Source organism: Danio rerio, chromosome 22 (genome assembly GCF_052040795.2).
Source record: "Danio rerio strain M-AB ecotype USA chromosome 22, GRCz13ab, whole genome shotgun sequence".
Lineage (NCBI taxonomy): Eukaryota > Metazoa > Chordata > Actinopteri > Cypriniformes > Danionidae > Danio > Danio rerio.
In genome coordinates this window covers 32,438,581-32,457,795 of record NC_141042.1, presented here as the reverse complement: position 1 = coordinate 32,457,795, position 19,215 = coordinate 32,438,581, and the positions used below count along the sequence as shown (strand labels likewise).

The 19,215-nt window shown below is 36.9% G+C and overlaps 1 protein-coding gene across 2 annotated transcripts in view; it reads left to right on the top strand.

The window, feature by feature from the left end:
- shoc2 (SHOC2 leucine rich repeat scaffold protein) overlaps window positions 1-19,215 on the top strand; it is a 40,267-nt gene that overhangs the window by 2,296 nt on the left and 18,756 nt on the right. Inside the window, 1 exon segment of one of the 2 annotated variants that reach the window (NM_001044786.2) lies at window positions 2,023-2,151. The exons of the other annotated variant lie outside the window; for it this stretch is intronic. The gene's annotated coding sequence lies outside the window, so the exon portion shown is untranslated. 2 annotated transcript variants of the gene reach the window in all.

Below are 19,215 nucleotides of genomic sequence, written 5' to 3'. Positions count from 1 at the left end.
TACCTGATGGTACACTTGCAAAAATTCAGGTAAATGTTTTGCAGGTAGATAAAGCCCCTTTTACACATACAGACCTTTCCGGAAAATTGCCAGTAATTTTCCGGAAAGGTCTGCATGTGTGAACAGGTCTTTTTTGAAAATACCGGTAAATTCGTTATGACTATTTTCCAGAAAGAGAAGTTGTAACATTACTGGTAATTTGCTGGAATGCTGCGTTGTGTGAATGCAGAAGGTAGATTGCCGGAAAGAGCGCGTGCACGTCTAGAACGTGCTGACGTTTGACGTCTGCTTTAGCCAATCAGAACAGTCAGTCGCATTTACGTCCGCGCGGTTTATGAGAATAAAAGCCTTTGAATATTTTCCCAGACACGTGAGCCCGTGAGCGCCAGCACACACACATATTATGAACATCTCGACATGCGAAAGTGTTTCTCTATATGTTTTTATCGGAGTTGTTTAAAATACTGATCCGTCCACACAGTTTGTAATGTAGTCAAATATTTACAAATACAAGCCCAGCTGTTTAAAGCTCATTTCTGGTTAATGATGTCAGAATTTACCGGTATTTTGGAATGGATGTGTGAAAGGTCTTTTCTGGAAAAATTCCGTAACGTCCTCGCCTGTGTGAACAGCGCTTTTTTGAATATACCAGTAAAGTAGTTTCGGAAATGTTCCAGATATCTACCGGTATCACTGTGTGAAAGGGGTATTAGTGAGGTAGAGTGGAGAGCTAAAGATATCTCTGGGCACATTCTGACATATTCATAGTATATATATATATATATATATATATATATATATATATATATATATATATATATATATATATATATATACTATGAAAGTCAATATGGCTATAGTTTCCAAGATTCGTCAAAAAAAAAAGAAAGAACAAGAGTTTGAGAAAGTTGACAGAATTTAATTTTCTTTTTTGAACTATCGCTTTAAGCTTAAAATGTGACAGAATTGTTACTTTAGGATGAACTCAGGGTGCGAATTACACTGAGGATAAAAATTCACCCTGATCTGTATTTTAAATAATAATGTTAATAATTAAAATAATAGACATAATTTTGACCACCTCTATAACAGTTCATACCATTAGCCGCATTTCCACTGTCGGGCAGTGCGAGCCAGGGCTTTTATCGGACTGGGACATGCATGCCAATTGCCCAGAAGCATGAGCAGTGAGGCTGAAATCAGATCACGTTTCCACTGTCAGGCTAGTAGCTCGCAGTGTGTCACCCAAATCAAGTGTCACACTAAAAAGACCCCTAGCCTATAAGGTATTTTATGGAATAACGAGGCTGAATCCAGCTTCTTATTCGCAGCTTCTTATTGACACTATCCGGTCCACCTTAAAAACCGTGACGCTTCCGAGGCCATAGCTGGCCCTCTTTGGCCCAAGGTATTAGACGGGCCGAAAAAAGCCCAGCCGCTGGCCCTAAGGAAGCCCCGCTTGCGCACGATCAGGCCCTGGAAGTGACAGTGGAAACGCGACTGGCCTTGGCTCACACTTTAGGCACGATAGTAGAAACTGTGAATGCATAATTGCACCAATCAGTCTATGCAGAAAAAAGTTATCAGCAGTTTCAAATCGGCAGATTTAGAGCAGAGATAGACACCAAAGAGTTCACAAAACCTGAAGAAATGCATGTTTTCCCATTGAATAGATGTTTGTTTGTACATATTGCCTAAAAGAAATGTCAAATTAGATGCATTGTTTGTATAGTTTGTCCTAAAGTAAGCCGAAATGGCTCATCAGGTCAGAATACACTAAATATTCAAAACACTGAAAATAAATAAAAACATACATTTGATTCACTGAATCATGTAAACTAACATTACCAAAATGTATAATTCGCACACATGGTGAACTATCCCTTTAAAAGAACAACCGATGCTATTCACCGATTCTTCAGAACGAACTGCTCGAAAGAGTCGACTCGCGGCCTCTCCGAGTCCGACGCACGCGCACCCGCTGCGGATTGAGCTCTTCCCGCTTTGAGCTCGAGCTCTGCCAGAGTGCCGTTAGGCGGATGACAGTTTGTTTTCACAGAGGGCCTGTCTGAAGAGAACAACGAGCTTTTACACCCCCAGACACGAGAATTTAACCGCTTCTCGTCAAGATGAGACGGCTTATTCCAAAATGTACGCGTTTGGTGAGAAGTGTGAGGTGACATTTGTGTTTACCATGTTTTTGTTTGTGTGAGCTCGCGCAGGGCTAATGCTACTAGCCTGTTAGCCACATCTGAAGGGTGGCTAATGCTAACAGACAGATTTCCTTAGCCAGCTTTCAAGCTATCCGTGTGTGTTGTCATATGTCACGACATTGTGAGTATGCAGTGAGTGTTTTTCGTTATTTTTGCTTTTGTAATCTGTGTAATGTTAGTCAGTGTTAGTGACAGTTTATGTGGGGTTTTGTGCTTTAACAGTTGAAAATGGCTAGCTGGTTAGCCGATCAAAACAGACGCTTGGCTCTCTGAATCTTTTCACACATCAGAATTGTATTGCTGATCGTTAAAAATGTTTAATTATTTAACATTTAAACGTGTTTGCCATAATATGGCTATTGGTGTAAGAAACTAGATATTGGTGGCTTTGCCTGAGTGTTTTATATAGGTCATGAATTTATAATCATACACGTTTATTAGAAGTTATTTATCTTCTCCAAAGCTTTTTATTGAATTTGCTATGGGTTTGTTGTCAATGTGTCTTGTGTTAGTTGGGAAAGACTGCAACATTGCATAGCTTGTCACTCAAATAAGTGTTAAATCTGCCAGTTGCTTGAGAGATTTTTTTTGTCCTGTGAAATTTTTGCTTAGATCTCAGCTCTGTACAGTTTCGACTTTGTGCTTGTGTGTTATTTCAAGTTTGTGTGCAAGTGCATTTGTAACCCACTTTGGTGGAATGCGGGTTTGTTGGCCTTGTTTTGAAGCAGATATCCTATAGTAAAGCATATGTCAGATACTGTAGCTAAATAAGCATATTATGAACAAACTGACTACAATGTAAAACCCACAAATTTTAATAAAAATACCAGTTGAAAAAGTGTGCTGTACACAGTAGAACTTACTTTCTTTGAAAATGCAACTTATACATTAATGTATATTTTTGTGTGGTATTATGTGACAACACAAATACAAGTATAGTAAAAAAGCAAAGCAACTGGGATAGTTAAAGGCTTTTTTTCTAATGCACACTTTTACGCCAGTCTTACAAAATATGTGACACTTTTACCTCAATAGTTATGTCTTAAGTCTCAAAGTCAAAGTTTTAGGCCTCAAAAAGTCTTGAATTTACTAAAATATTGTATTGTAGATCTTTAATCTTTTTTTTAAATGGGTCTTAATTTTTCTTTGTTCATGCATTGCTACCCAATCTGGCCAACAACCATTAAACAATCCATCTCAATAAAACTTTAAACTTTTTTTTTTTCAAAAAGGTAATTTTTGAGGTAATTTTACTCTATTTACCATAATTGTTTAATAATTTTTTATCACAAATAACATTTGTTTGAAAGTGCTCCATGTATTTACTTCTGAGGACACTGACATGAGATGCATTTTCCAACAACGACATAGCTCATGGCTGCACTATCATAGTAAGTTTGGGAAAAAAAACGATGTAGTTACAACTGTTTCTCAAAACCATGGTTTTTCTGTCGCAGATCCAGCATAAAACTTTAATAAGAAATGAAGAAAAATCCTACATGATAATATTTTGTTTTATTATTATTAAATAGGATTTTTTTTTTTTATTTATCGTGAAAGTCTACTATTTCAATTGGACACATTTAAATCACTGCAGAAATGTTGTAATCAACAGGCCCATGTCATATACAGTACAGATACATTTCTTAATGAATAACCTATAAATCAAAAACATTACGGGTACTATATATATTTTTTGTTTTCACAAGCTTTTGGGACATAATGTCAATTCCGCTTTTAATTAATAGGTTACCTATAGCTTTAGTGATGAACCATGGCTGTGTTCAAAATGGCATAAATGTTTTCAAAGTGCACTGCGAAGGAAATGCAGTTGTCAATATTAAGATTGCTAAACCTGAACTTTAAAAATACTTTGAAAGCAATATACATATATGACTTTAATGTTTTTTTCAATCACTCCAAGATTAAATGTTGGAAGGTTCGAAAGGAATAGGGCATGGGGGGATAACTGGAAATAGAACACAGTCAGAAACTATGCTTCTAACTACAGCTCTAGAGGTGTAGTTGCAAACGTATAAGTTTGTGATGCAGTTTGCGAATGTTCGTTGTAATGACGGATTTAGGAAATGCTAAATCAATATTTGTAACAACGCAACTTGCAACCTTAGTTGGCTAACAATGGTTTTCAGAAACGCACTCCTGGACAAATTGTTGTGTATGCATTTAGTTTCTATATGTTTTAAACTTTTAAAGCATTTGTTAACTTGTAAAAAAAAGGTTATGGATACAAGTAGAGCTTGCTTGTTTGTACATCATATTTGAAATATTAAATTTTTTTATTATTAAATTATTATTGTTTATTACAATATTTATTTTTTTAAAAAATCCTTAGTGTTTAGCCCTTTATGAGTCTAAAATTTAATTTGTTATGGTCTTAAAATGTCTTAAAGTCTGCAGAAACCCTAAGTGAACATCTTTCTTAAATTGTAGTGTAAACTTTTTACAGTCACTCATAGCCTTGGTTGCTCTCACATTCTTTTTGGTAGGTTTTTCCCATTGAACTTTCAGCCTTTGATAAAGCAATGTTTTTTAAGACTACAACCTAATTTAAACTTGCTTATCCAAGTTTGAAGTCTGATAGGGCAGAACAGAAAGTTTAGTTTGATGTTAAAATTAATCTAATTGTCTAAAAGTCGTAAAATATTGTACGAAAATAGTTGAAAAAAAAAGTGAACTTCTTCACAGCTTGCAAACAAAACGAAACAAAAGGCAACCATAAAAATATAAATTTTCTTGTTTTTCTTGCAAACTTAAAATACTAAATTGTTTATTTTGCAGATCCATGTGATTATTTTGACATTGTCATATATGTATGCAAAATGTTCAAAAAGCGACTGGAAAAACCTGTCAATATTAGTACATTGTTATGTAAACGCACCCTTTTCACGATCTGTTTCATAAAATTCAGATGCATAATCTCTGCTTGCAGATTTAAGTAAGTTGAAGCGTGGTAAGGAAGGAGAGATGTATTTTTTCCTGCAGTCGGATGTAAGATTAGGAGAAAGTTGTGCAGGATGACCCCTGCCTTACAGTGCTGTTCAACAGTCTTCGCCCACAACACACATCTAGAATCGCTTCGGTTTTCTGCATATTAACTATCCTGTTGTGTTTCCTGTACTTTGGATGTTTCATTTGAGACTGTCTAATGGCTGTTAATTGTATTATGCTGATGATCAATATCATAGTCTAACTCGATATTGTTGTGAGTCTCCAATCAAGACTGTAATCTAGTTCTTTTCAAAATGATTTATAGCAGTTTGATTACTCTTTAATTGAACTATATTTTTGGTTCTAATTAGAGCTGTACAATATATTGTTTCAGCTTCAATATCGCAATGAGTACATCACAATTGTCAGATCGCAGGATATATGCAATGTTGATATTGTATCATAATTTATCATTTGCACATGTTTGGGATGCCTGTGATTGTATAATGATTTTAAAAGAATTCGGGTAAAAGAAATGACCATTTACGACATTAATTAATTTTATTGAATTACTTTTATTTTTATCATTCAATTGCTATACTTGAATACTGTTAGACTCTGGAAATTATAAAACACTTTAATTATCTTTTTCTCGATTGTATTTATAAATTGTTGATACTGAAATGCACGGCAAATAGCACAGAACACAACAAAAATGTGTCGGGGGACCCCAAAAAGTTTATAAACTATTCGATTTTCTGGAGATGCAGAATCATGCCAATCCATCTAACATTATTAATGCTTTTAAATAGAGATATTAAGTCATCTGGTTAAAATGTGTTCATGACGCAATGTATATCATAAAATAAACATAATGCAATGTTACATTTTCCAATACCATGCTGTCCTCGTTCTAATTATATATAACTTATTGTAATTTAATTTTCTTTAATGCTATAAAGAAATCTTTGGCTGGTTCTCGAAGTGTTCTTAAGTAATCTTACATCCTTGTATTCTCGTGTAACGTCACTATCAACCGCCAATGTTTAATTCTTATACTCAAGAACGGAGGGTGCGTGACAGAACCCAGTTTTGTTCTTGATATCGAGGATGCATCTAATGCAGACTTTAGTGTTGCACTTGGTCAAAGTCTCAGGAGTCATCGCGACTAAATAAAGGAGAAGGGATGTGTCATGTTTTTATATTCACTATTATGAACAGTTCAGAGATATACCTGGTTTATTATACATGGTATGGAGGTTTCCTAAATGAGATGGTGAAATCAACATTCACACGAAAATTTTAATAAAGGTAGCGTAAGGTAACACCAACCCATTTTCAGTGTTTTTAGTATTGCTTTGGTATTCAACCCAGTACTGGGAGCTTTTTAATTTCAGTAATCGTTAATCAAAAATAATCAGGGTAATCGTTAGGGATGTAACGGTATTGTAAATACCGTCATACCGCAATATTAATTTTTTTCGATATTACCGAAGTCGCATGACTCTGTAAAACTATAGGTCTTCTGAGAAAATTTGCTCAGGCGAATGAAGCGAACGGGAGGTAGCGAAAACTACAATTGCCATCAGCCCATGCTTGACCATCATCCCTTGCGGTCTGTTGTCGCTACAGATCCAGTAATGCGGAAATGGAGTGTGCTGCTAGAAGCGGGGATGAAAAGAGCTGGAAAACTCTAAGGCCCCGTTTACACTAATGCGTTTTAGTTTGAAAACGCACAAGTTTTGCTACGGTTACGCCCACCGTCCACACTACGCCGGAGTTCTCGAGCGCCGAAAACGGAGCGTTTCGAAAACGCTGGAGAGGCCGTTTTCATTCATTTCATTTCATTCAGTGTGGATGATGGAAAACGGAGACATCTGAAAACGGAAGCGGGGCTGCAGACATTCGCCTCTCTGATTGGGGCTTTTCCTGAATATTAAGTAGCCTAACACACACAGTTCAATCCTGCATTATCTCTGTGTAAGTTCAGACTTCGCAAGTTTGATCAAGGCTGCAGTCTCTTCTTCTCAGTTTGATATGGAAAAGCAGATTATACCGAGGACACGGGTAAATCTTCAAAGGGAACAGTGTACTTTATAACTTCATTCACATCACCCTGGCTTCGTTGTTTCACTTTGTCAACAATAAAATGTAAACATGATTTAAGGAACTGCCTATTTTCATTTTAATATTAGCAACTTAGACAGCAGACATGTTGAGGCGTCTTGCTGCATACATGAGCGTCATCTTCACTTTGTGGATATTTATAACAAAACGGAGCCGATAACAACTGCCTCCTTTCAATTTCAGTGAAAATACGAAACACACCCTCTCTTTTGCTGAGTATCAGTTTTAATAATCGATAATGGCCATTTTAAAAGTATAACATACAATAAGTTTATACATTATAGGAAATAAAGGCAAGCGATCAGTCAATATACAGAATGTACGTGGTTACATTAATCATTAACTTATCTTTGCGCTCAGCCAAAACACGTTATCTGAGAACAAGTAATAGATTCCAATGCCCAAAGTCAGGGAATATGTCGTTAGATAAAGACAACAAGATAAATGAAATATCCCGTTTAATAAATATAGTGAGATTAGATCCAGCGGGAGATGCTTGATGAGAAGTCCGACTAGCAGAGCTCTCATCTGGGTAGATGGGCTGAGTGTGATTAAATGTTGAATGTGATGAGTTTTCAACAATACTAAATTGAAACTTTATTTTTTACATGGTTTAATATTTTTTTTGTTATTAAAATTGAAGTTCCTGTTTCAAAGCTTACATATAGATGGCTAATTTGTATGTTATTGACACTTTTGGCACTTTTTTGGAGTATTTTCATAAGTTTTGTTTTTTCCTGTAAATGATTCAATAAATACCGTACCGTGACATTCATACCGAGGTATTACCGTACCGTGAAATTCTGATACCGTTACATCCCTAGTAATCGTTGTTGGCAGCTGTCAAGAAATCAGATTGCCTACTCGTAGCTGATTAACTGTCATTGATTTGTTCAAAACAGCAGATTCTTTTACAAATGAAGCAAGGGACTGTTTAGAACTTGATCAATGAATCATTAACGTAATTGCTTCATTCAAAAACAGATTAATTAAAATAGAAAACAGCTTTGTTACTCTGAAACCATTTGGACACAAGAAATTATAAAGTCTGCTGTTTTAAAATATTTGCACGAAGGAGGCGACACTAATGATGCGTTTCGCGTGAATGAAGCACCGTGAGTTGTGCATGAGACACGCTTACCGCATGAATGTCTTTAGTTGGAAAATTTAAAGTTTAAAGTTTAGCGGACTTTCGTGCTGCCTTAACCAATCAGGAGCCTTCTCTTGTAGGGGCGTGATTATGATGTAATGCCTGTTGTTGGTGTCCCGATGGCAAATCTTCTTGCCAAGACTGGACAACAGCTCATCAAACTGGGCTCGGTTCAGTCGGAAGCACCGCTGAATTCCAGGTACAGGTTTTGGAGAAGTTGATGAACTCACAAAGCTGGGTGTACCTCTGAAAGGGTCTGATGGGTTCATCCTAGAGCTGCACAATTAAACTAAAAAGATTGCAATCTAGATTCAACCCCCTAGACCAGGACTATTTAATTGGCGGCCTGCGGGCTGTACCCGGCACCCGAGGCAATTTGTTCCGGCCCTTCAAATAGTGCAACTAAGACATAAAAAATAAATTTAGTTCAGTGGAAAAACGTCCGCTATAATTATAAAGTGACGTGCGTCTGTTCAATACAGCACGAGCTGCGCAAGTCACCTTAAGCGAGTGGCGCGAGCAGCGGATGCAATGATTAGCCGATTACACAATAACTGCGCTTTAATTCGTCGCAGTTAATTAATCGTGAAGCCTTCTCAATGCCGTGTTTCTGTTGCACAGAACGAAATTAAACTGCAGCAACTAAACCAAGTTGCCAACTGTGCGCTAGTTTAAACTTCCAAGTATGTACACCGAGGCTAATACGCACTGGATTACCTATAGCAGCGTTTGTTCCCATATCTCGTCTTTTCCGCTTGCAAGTTTGTTATTTCTTATGTAAGAATGACAATATGTGTATACAAGCGGATCAACGCCATTGTATCTTTCTGGGTGAATGTGTCTGAATGTAAAAGAGGCCTACTTCAGCATTGCACTGTCTATTGTACAATGCACTGATATTATGTAGTTTCAAAATACAATATATTAACATTTTAATGTAGAAAAAGCCAACGTGGGTGTTTTAAGGAGAAAATATACATCATATGGGCTCTTATATGTTGTATATATTGTGTAATGTGCACACTCGTTTTCAGTCTTTGCTAAATTCATGTGCCCATTGTTTTGATGTGCTTAAAGTCAGTTTGGTTGTCCACATATAAATTATTTGAGCTGTGTGAGTGTGGTGGATTTTTGTTTGTTTATGTGCACACACGTTATGTCAGGTGTCTTTGGTTGCTACATCAGCTTTGGATACGTTTTTTTTTTTTTTTTTAAGATTTTGCAACACCTGATGAGCAGGTTCTTTTTGACACATTTGTGTTAGTGTTTTCAATTGGTCTGAATTGTCTAAAGTGCTAAAAAAACAAACAAAAGTTGTACGCTTGGCAAATTTTTGACTGTCAGCTATAAGAGTTTGTGCCCAGCCCTGCTTGAAAGTAAGAACTAGCTATTATTTTATCATAACTCATGTTTCAAAAGCCAGGGTGAGTTTGAGTATTTATTTTTTTTTGTAATATGTTTAATTAGATGGTGTAATGTTCATGTTTGGATATTGATCTGTTTGCTTTGTTTTACGCTTTCCTCATGGCAGACCTGTTCTGCGAAACCCATGTCTTGCTCAGAAGTGGCATCGAGTGGCTTTTCTGAGAAATATCACAGCTTTGGGATTTAAAAGGAGCTTATCTGAAGTCGTATGGGCTTACCTGCATCTAATTTAACAGAGATGTCACGCTGTAGAGTATAGTTGACAGTGGAAACACATAGATCTACTTAAAAAAAAGATATCTATAGAAGTGGCCTGTTCATAATTCAATCACAGCATTTTCACAGGTCAGCACAAATGGCTGCGATTCACTGTCTGACTGATATGTAAACAAGATTAGATAGTCGAAGGTCATGAAACTGAAAGTTACTTTGACTTGGCTTTGGTTAAACTCAGTTGCATGTTGAGTGAGAGCGGAGGTCAGTTAATGTTTGACACATTGCTCACTTTTTGGGTGTGTTCACACTTGGCAGGTTTGGTTTGATTGCTCCATCAATGCAGATCTTTTAAACACAGTAATGGAAAAAATGAGGAGACCATTTGAATATAATTTTGGGTTTATTAGGTATGGGTTTGAGTTTTTTTTCTACAAAGGTCTGATTGCAAATGTAAATATTGTCATTAATGGGCTTATTTTTTTCCTACAAAATGACAGTGGTCAGTATAACAAGAGTTTATCTGCCTTATATTGATTTCATAGTAAAAAAATGGTGCTTGTTGTCAAAAAAAAAAATATAAACCACAAACCAGGGTTCAACGCTAAAGATTTTATCTATTGGCCCGATCGGGCCAGTCGTTCTGATTTTCACTTGCCCAGCCAAAATTTTCACTGGCCCCACCAAAAAAAAAAAGAAAAAAGAAGTTAATAGCTATTTGACTGCGTGTGTGTGTGTGTGTGTGTGTGTGTGTGTGTGTGTGTGTGTGTGTGTGTGTGTGTGTGTGTGTGTGTGTGTGTGTGTGTGTGTGTGTGTGTGTGTGTGTGTGTGTGTGTGTGTATGTGTATATATATGTATGTATGTGTATATATTAGGGATGTAACGGTATCAGAATTTCACGGTACGGTAATACCTCGGTATGAATGTCACGGTACGGTATTTATTGAATCATTTACAGGAAAAAAACAAAACTTATGAAAATACTCCAAAAAAGTGCCAAAAGTGTCAATGACATACAAATTAGCCATCTATCTGTAAGCTTTGAAACAGGAACTTCAATTTTAATAACAAAAAATTATTAAACCATGTAAAAAAATAAAGTTTCAATTTAGTATTGTTGAAAACTCATCACATTCAAGATTTAATCACTCACTCACTTAGATAGAGATGGGTTTAAAGGAAAATTATCATATAAATATAATCTGGTAAAAGCTGGTATCTCTGGGCATTTACAATGTCCCCTGCAACAGAAAAAAAACCCTCTCATTTGGGACTGAGGTTTCTGGGACAAGAGAGATATGACTTGGCCCAGGTTGTTAGCAATGGGGAACGTTGTGCATTGTCTTTCCCCCACTTGAGAGGACAAACCATGAGTGAGATAGAGATCTCATGTCTGCATCAATCTGAACAGTGTGCTGTGTTTCTGCAGTCCCCATGACTGATTAGTCGTATTCCCCAACTTGCAGGCACGTGCACACACAGTGCTCAACCTGTGCAGTGCACATGCCCTTTTTAGTCTTGGATAGAAAGTTCCCTTCCAATATGATCAAAAGTGCCCCCGCGACGCGACATACCCTCCGTCCGCGCTTTACAGTACGCGCGTGACAACACAGCTGATAAGAACTCGCGCGACAACACCGCTATTCAGTACGCGCGCGACAACACAGCTGATAAGAACTCGCGCGACAACACCACTATTCAGAGCGCGCGCGGCGACAACACCGCCGAAAGAGGATTTGCACATTCTCATTCAGGATGAACTCGCAAGTTTTAAACATTCAAAACTTTTTGTACACTCCTATACATTTGCAAATGGTGTTTTGCATTTGTGAAACGTATTTTATGAAAATGTATTTTTATTTTGAGGATGTGAAATTTTTTTGTGAATATAAATAAATTTTTTACGCACGTGAATTTGGTTTTTATTCACGTGAATTTGGCTACGCATGTGTAAACCGTGTCTTTTGCGTGAATTACTTTTGAGTCTTATCTGTCTCCATATAAAAAAACCTAATAAAAATAGTTGTAATAAACACAAAAAACCCTCACAAATACCATAGGAATGGTAGAAAAGAAAATGTTTGTGATTTCAAAACCTTGACTTTACAAACTATGGTAAACCTTGAAACCAGTTATCGCCTCATGCCTAATTACGATTACTACATAACTCAAATTCTAAAGAAAATTGTCAGAAATACTATATTTTACATGGTATTATAGATCTGCTTTAATTTAGTTCAGAATTACCTTGTTATTGAAATAAGTATTATTTGCACGTCACTTCACGTAAAATATATTAGTTCTTTTTGTTTATTTTATAGATAACATACCAACAAAAAAACATTAAAATAAAGACACAAATTATAGCAAACGAAATTTGTTACAAAAAGAGCATTTTTCCAGCAAAATTATGCTATTTAAAGTCATAAAATAATGTTTCAATGTTTCCTGTTGCTATTTTGAGTTCTTATCAGGTAACAATCCAAAATAATTCAACAACATTATCTATTGTAGATAGACTTTTAATGACGATACTACAGTGGCACCACCAGTGTTTTGAACCATAGTATCACGGTACTACCATAGTACCGGTAAACTATGGAACCCTGTGACCTTGTGCACATTCAGTAATGCTGTATTATTATTATTGTACTAACGTGCTGGACTCTTTGGCCATAAAGGCCTTTTTGACCCACAGGAGCTTTGAAGAGCACTCCCAAAGATTATTCCCCATGGTGTTAACCTTTCTGCTGGTCTGATCTGAGCTTGGACTAGGCACACGCACAATGAAGACTTTGACCGCACACACACTTTTGCATTTCACAATGCAGGACAGAGAGACGCGTGCTTATGCAAAGATAGCATCTGGCACAGAACTGAGGCATTTCTGATTAGCTTTGTTTGTGGCTTTTATTGGATTACTGAGTGTTAAATGCCATTTGTGATTTAATGAATGTTCTGAGGCGTCTCGCAGGTAAAAGCTTACAGCTTCTGTGTCAGAAATGTATGTTATACATTGTAAAATGTTTCCCAAGTTTGCCTTGATATTTTCGTGATTCATTGTTTCAGTTCATTTATACTTCTAATTGGGACTTGAGATTATGAGACCTTGATATCTGCTCCAACAACCTTTTAAAGTAAATCTTTCTTTTAATATTAGAATTATAAATTATTATTATTATGGTTAAAAACAGTTATAATCAAATATCTGTACTGTTTTTGTCAGTTTTACAAATGTAATTTTATTAGAATTGATAGTTGGTGGTAACGGTATTAGGTCACAGTATTAGTTCTGTCACTTGGCTACCACAACACTTTAATTTAATTTTCTAATAGTAAGAAAAAACATTTTATTCTCTTAGACAAAAGGCACTACAATATGTAAGTGAACACATTCCTCCACAGATAAGCAGTCTTTTCAAAAGGAATCAAAAGTAAAGTGTTCAGGACAAATTTTGCTCTTTAAAGCTCTGTGTGCACACCATCACTATAGTTACAGTAAACAAGGCCTTATTAGTATTTGCGCAAATCTAAATGGTACCTAAGAGTAGGGCTGCAGGATTCTAGCTAAAATAAGAATCACATTTTTTTTTACTTAAAGTAAAAAATCCAGATTCTGGAGATGTAATGATTATTATGAGTAAGCTATTACTATTGTTATTTCTTAAACATATGGTAAAGAAACAGTAATAATATATGTGTAGGTCTATTGTTTGTTAAAATGCTAAATTTTGTATAGATGTGGAACGGTGGACTTGAATAGACTTTGAATTCGTGCTGGTCATTAAAGGGCACCTATGGTGAAAAATCTACTTTTCAAGCTGTTTGGACAGACATGTGTGTAGATTTACTGTATAGACCGTCATATTGGGGTGATATAAACACACCCAGTCCTTTTTTTTTTTCAGTTTAACAACATAAAAACGGTGGACCAATTGGAGCAGTTTTTAGATCGACCGCAACTTGACGTAGGAGTGCGGCCCCCCACCCACTAATATTGATTGACAGGCGCATCACCATATCCTTGGTTTGTTGTTTTACGCCATTTTCAGCGTGTGATTCAAAGCGATATCATTAAAGGAACGCTCTTGCTCTATTTTTTAGATGTAAGGCTCATTGGGCTCAACACAAGATCAATATTCTCCACATTATTGCTCTAATGGGAATTATTGTTTGTACTTTTAGGTAGGTTTGCAAACATGTGTACTTTTCATTGCATCTACCTTAAACTTCAGTTTAACAGTTTGTTCTACTTGGGCTGTAGAACAGTCATTTGAAGTGTTATCATAGGGTGTTATGCTAGATGTCATCAATAGTCTTGCATTTACTAACACAGACTATCTGAAGTGTTTGGAAGTAATTTGCGTTTTCCTCCTGTAAAAAAACATCAGAAGAACAATACTTAGTGGCTCAATGTATTACAGCAGTGTTTTTAAAAGACTTAACACTTTATTGACATAGTGTACAGCCAAGCACATGTGGTCACAATACAAACGAGTCACAGGTGATAAAGTATTAAGCGCTTTCCCAAAGTAAAGTGTGTCTGAGCCAGGTCCAAGCAAAATGCCAGCATGTGTCAGTAGCTCCGCTCACTCTCCGCCTCTTTGCCCTTGTTTGGTATACCGCCGTAAGTGCGATGAAGCGCGAACAAAATGGCGACGGTTAGCCGCGCCTACTTGTGGCTTCTTTTGCGCTCTTCAGAAACCTATGGGTGACGTCACGGACACTACGTCCATATATTTTACAGTCTATGCCACCGATTCAGGACACTTCATGTTTCTGCCGCGCCACAGAGAGTGTCTGGTGTGCCATGTCGTGACTTTGAGCGGCGCATCCGGTGCTTCAGTCAAAGTTAATTCAGTGTGCGTGGTTATTAGTCTTGGTGTACAAGCTAGGCTCTTGAAACTAGCACACAGTTGGCTGTAAAACTATTTAAAGACACAAATGATTTTGTACTCTCTGCTTGGTCTGTGTCCGAGTCGTACATGTACGGCTGAATGCTGATCCTCTCATGTAGCTTAGCTTCTGCCTGTCTGTTGCAAACACAGAGCGTGGGAGCTCTTGGCTCCACCCCCTTGTAATGTTAAGCGGGAAGCTGAAACTAATTTTCATGTAAAGCAACACCCCTAAAAAAGTGAGCTGTGTACTCGCCCCCAACATGACACTTTTTAACACATTATAATAAAAACATCTGAACTGTGTGTTGAACTTAACCTAAACTGAAACACTCAGAAGAACCATAATAATATTAAATCATAAAAATCAGGTGAGCTATGTGCGCTTGAATGTACAGTAAAGTGATGACATCAGAATACAACTATTCATAAATCTGAAGTTGAATTATGTTTGAGATGTATGCTTGCAGTCTTCCCTTGACAATATTGTTATATAATCTTTTTCACTGACAAATGAGACATTTGTCATTATCAGATTCCCTCTTGCATTATATTCAATGTTAGGCTAACATAGTTTAACATTTATTCTCAGACACTGTTAAACATGTATTTTAATGTACAAAATGTATCAAATGCTTGTCGTAATCATAACTTTAAACTTTGATATGATCATTTAAATGTTGTTCAAGCTTTTGGTTTCACTTTCACTGCAGAGTGTTTCATTTTTTGGCTCCAGTCATTTTGAGAAAAAAAATAGGCCTACATTCAAATCATACTTTCAAAACAATAGTTCTGTGCTACAAACTGAATGTTATTTACAATTTAATTACCTTTAATTAACAGCCTATGCAGGTTTTACTAAAGTAGAAATCATTTGTGGGCACGTGCGTTTTCTTTGTAGGAAACAAACAGTGCGTCAGCTTGCGTGTGATTTACAAAATCCAATACGTCATTAAATGAAAAGAGAAATGACATTTTTGGGTGAATTATACTTTATAAATACAATATGCTGACTCTTTCAACACCATTTGGAGGTGTTCACAATGCTGAGCAATATATATATATAGCAATGTGAAGACTTGTGAAGTCATCTAATGCTTCTCTCCTGAACTTGAAAATATAATAGGCTGAATTGTAGAGATGCTAGATTAAGATCGTGTGGGGGGTCGATTCGATATCACAATTTGTTTTTTGATTAATCGTGCAACCTAACTAGAACATAAACAGCGCATTTTCATGTCAGATACAGTACTTTGCACATTGTTTGTATTTGTATGTCATGTACACTAGTGCACGCTATGTTATTGAGCACCTCCACACAGCCGAGAGTGAAACCACTTGCAATTTTCAGCTTGCCACATTTTTTTTATTGAAAATGAATTATACACTACCACTCCTTCCTGTGTAAAACCAATTTAAGACTGATGTTGTTGAGGATAGCAAGAGGATGATAGAGGAAGAATTGCTGATCCTCTGCAGGAGAGTGCAGTCAGCACACCTCGTAAGAGAGGAGGGATACAAAAATGGGGAGATTTTTTTAACATGGTTTTTTAATACTGTTTTCGGTTCGGTTCTCATGGCTTGACACGTGTTTTTTATTTATTTATTTTTATTCTATAGGCAATAGGAAAAGTTAAAAGTTAAAGAGAAAACAACCAAAGACATTACAAGTTATTATGGATGTAACGGTATCAGAATTTCACGGTACGGTAATACCTCGGTATGAATGTCACGGTACGGTATTTATTGAATCATTTACAGGAAAAACAAAACTTATGAAAATACTCCAAAAAAGTGCCAAAAGTGTCAATGACATACAAATTAGCCATCTATCTGTAAGCTTTGAAACAGGAACTTCAATTTTAATAACAAAAAATTATTAAACCATGTAAAAAAATAAAGTTTCAATTTAGTATTGTTGAAAACTCATCACATTCAACATTTAATCACTCACTCACTTAGATAGAGATGGGTTTTAAGGAAAATTATCATATAAATATAATCTGGTAAAAGCTGGTATCTCTGGGCATTTAAAATGTCCCCTGCAACAGAAAAAAACCCTCTCATTTGGGACTGAGGTTTCTGGGACAGAGAGATATGACTTGGCCCAGGTTGACAGCAGTGGGTAACGTTGTGCATTGTCTTTCCCCCACTTGAGAGGACAAGCCATGAGTGAGAGAGGTCTCATGTCTGTATCAATCTGAACAGTGTGCTGTGTCACACCCTCCGTCCCGCCCTTCAGTAGGCGCACGACAACACCGCTCTTGAGTATGCGCGCTCAACCCCCCCTCCCCGCTTTACAGTACGCGCGCGACATCACAGCTGATCAGAACGCGCGCAACAACACCACTATTCAGTACGCGCGCGACAACACAGCTGATCAGAACGCGCGAAACAACACCGCTATTCAGTACCCGTGCGGCGACAACACCCGCTTCAGGTTCGATCATTTCCAGCTCTTTTTGATGCCCGCTTCTAGCAGCACACTCCATTTCCGCATTACTGTATCTGTAGCGACAACAGACCGCAAGGGATGATGGCCACCCCTGGGCTGATGGGAATTGTAGTTTTCGCTACCTCCCGTTCGCTTCATTTGCCTGAGCAAATTTTCTCAGAAGACCTATAGTTGTACCGAGTCATGCGACTACGGTAATATCGGAAAAAAATAATATTGCGGTATGACGGTATTTACAATACCGTTACATCCCTACAAGTTATTGGATATTATTGTTTAACATCAGAAAAAAAACTCTTATTTTACAAATCACGCATCACAATGAAAACATGCGGGGAGCCATAAAGGTTGTATTTTTGCCTCCCGTTAGTGATGCGTAAATGTCGGTTTTATCTGCGGGCACTGCGGATAAACCACTGGTCGGGTAATAAAAAATACATTATAGTTAGCTAATTGCAGGTCGGTTGCGGGTGTATAGCGGGACATGGCAGTGGATCAGCGAAAAAGCAGAGAGTCAGCTTAGCATTATTCACTGCAGTCTGCAGCTGGCCGCGTTTCGGAGGCAAGGCGGAGATGGCGCGGCCGCGCGGGGATATAAAAAGCGGAGAGCGCGATTTTTCCTTTGATCTCGTTTTTAGTGTATTTTGCTGACATGATTATGATTATCGTTGTTTTTGCTTTCGTTCGGGTAAAATTATTTTGCATTACTTTTGCCCACTTTGAGAAATTTTTTGAGTTTTGTTGATTTTTATTTAGATTGATTTGTATGTTTTCTTTTTTTTTTTTTTGGCTCGGCTCTTTCCCGACAATATTCAGCTACCCTATCTTCTCAAGTTCACTCTTTTCTCAGAGTAAGGTGGATAGGGAAGATAACGTACAACTTCCATTTTGCAAACACGTAGAAAAAGTATTGTTAAAGACATCAGGTAAGAGGTGAATCTCATCTTTATATTTATTTTATTCAGAATAGGAAAGAATGCGGTGCACTGCGCAGAAGGACTTTTTTTCTTTTCATCAGTTTTTAGCGAGGTAAGGGGTTATTCATAAATTAGAAATGTTTTGTTATATTTCTTTCTTTTGTTTGCCTTCACTATCGTCCCCTTTTTCGAGTTTAAAAATTTTTTTGTTTGATCCTTTCAATTTGCTACTTTATAAAATAAAAAACCAACGCAATAGAGTGGAGGAACTATGACGTCACTTTGTAGGCTAATCGGCTGCTAGCATAAAACTGGTTCCCTCGTGAAAATCCCTAAAGGATTTTCCCATAGGCTTTTCGAAGATTGCAAATAATAAGCTCTGTATTCAAACACAGTTCATTACACTTACACATTTTGTCCAGCCGGATAAACCTTACACGAAAATACAACTTGGAGCACTTTTGGATCTTAAATGCAAATGCAAGAGTTAAAAAGCTAACATTAGGCTATAAACGGACTACAGTGCCCTCGGGGCGCTCGTCTGTGACGTCAGCCCCACCATGCTACAGACAACTTATCAAGCTTATTTTTAGAAATAATGTCCATGACAAAGAGTTAATCTCTCTGTTTATTATATTATAATCCACCCTACATATTATAAACAAATAAATACGCAAAAAAAACAGACCTATGTGCCTTTTGGGTAGTTTTTACGTGGGAAATACATCTGTTTCGCTTTACGGTTGTTCTAAAAGTTTTAAAACTGCGTGTATATATCTGCCTGTATAGTATTTTCATCAGACATATTTAAATTAGTGTATCGCGCGCGTGCACAGCCTGCTTACCTTAACAGATGACAGAAATGAGGCGT